Source organism: Propithecus coquereli, unplaced genomic scaffold (genome assembly GCF_000956105.1).
Source record: "Propithecus coquereli isolate 6110/MARCELLA unplaced genomic scaffold, Pcoq_1.0 Scaffold192, whole genome shotgun sequence".
Taxonomy (NCBI): Eukaryota; Metazoa; Chordata; class Mammalia; order Primates; family Indriidae; genus Propithecus; species Propithecus coquereli.
In genome coordinates this window covers 2,101,771-2,103,605 of record NW_012144079.1, presented here as the reverse complement: position 1 = coordinate 2,103,605, position 1,835 = coordinate 2,101,771, and positions in this window count along the sequence as shown.

The following is a 1,835-nucleotide window of genomic DNA, read 5'->3' as shown; positions in this document are numbered from 1 at the left end:
TTTGGGGTCTTCATAAATTCTTCACCTAGGCCAATGTCTATAAGAGTTTTTCCAACATTTTCTTCTAGAATTCTTATAGTTTCACGCCTTAGGTTTAAATCTGTTATCCACCATGAGTTGATTTTTGTGAGAGGTAAAAGATGCAGATCCTGTTTCAGTCTTCTACATGTGGCTGTCCAATTTTCCCAGAATCATTTACTGAATAAGGATTCTTTTCCCCAGGGTATGTTTTTGTCTGCTTTGTCAAAGATTTGATGGCTATATGAGGATGGTTTTATATCTGGGTTCTCAGTTCTGTTTCATTGGTCTATGTCTCTGTTCTTGTGCCAGTACCATGATGTCTTAGTTACTATAGTCCTGTAGTATAGCTTGAAGTCTGGTCAATTGGTGCCTCCCAATTTGTTGTTTTTGCTTAAGACTGCTTTTGCTGTATCGGGTCTTTTCTGGTTCCAAGCAAAGCATAGAATTATTTTTTCTAGACCTGTGAAAAATGATGTTGGTATTTTAATAGGGATGGTATTATGGTGCCTATCCTGCAGAAATTATTCCACAACATTGAGAAGGAAGGAATCCTCCCAACACATTTTATGATATCTGGTACCAAAACCAGGAAAGGACATAACAAAAAAGAAAACTATAGACCAATATCCCTTATGAATATAGATGCAAAAATTCTCAACAAAATCCTAGCAAACCAAATTCAGGTGCTTATCAAAAAAATAATCTATCACAACCAAGTGGGCTTCATCCCAGAGATGCAGGGATGGTTCAACATACACAAATCTATAAATGTAAGTCATCATATAAATAGAAGTAAAAATAAAGAACATGTGATCCTCTCAATAGATGTAGAAAAAGCATTTGACAAAATTCAAAACCCTTTTATGATAAGAATGCTTCACAAATAGGCATGGACGGGACTTACCTAAAAATGATAAAAATATATGACAAACTCACAGTCGACATCATACTGAACGTGGAAAAATTGAAAGCATTCACGCTTAGAACTGGAACCAGACAAGGTTGCCCTCTGTCACCGCTTCTATTCAACATAGTGCTAGAAGTCCTAGCCAGACCAATCAGACAAAAGAAGGAAATCAAGGACATCCAAATGGGGGCAGAAGAGGCCAAACTATTGCTCTTTACTGATGATATGATCTTATATCTAGAAAACCCCAAAGATTCTTCCATGAGACTACTGGAATTGATAAACAAATTCAGCAAAGTCTTGGGTTACAAAATCAACATACAGAAATCAGTAGTATTCCTATACACCAACAACAGTCAAACCGAGAACCAAATCAAAGACTCAATACCCTTCACAATAGCAACAAAGAAAATAAATTACCTAGGAATATATTTAACTAAGGAGGTAAAAGACCTCTATAGGGAGAACTACGAAAAACTGAGGAAGGAAATAGCAGAGGACATAAACGGGTGGAAAACCATACCATGCTAACAGGTCAACAGAATCAGTATTGTTAAAATGTGTATAACAAGGTGAATTTTTATTGTTTTAATCCCCCAGTCTGTGATAACTTGTAATACAGAAAGCCAATACACATTCTAATTAAAGCCAAGAACAAAAACTTCCAACTTAATATTCATCTTAAAATAGTGCAGCAGGTAGTATTTTTCAGAAATAAATCGAGGAGTCATTTGGATTTAACACACTCTTGTAGGACTTTGTCATTCTCTCATAAAGAAATAGAGATTATTTTCCTTCTCACTGAAACTTGGTAGATTTGTGACTGCCTTGAGGAATAAAAATACTACAGATGTGACATGGTAGTAATTCTGAAATTAGGTTCTAAGAGCCAATTTGGCTTTCACCC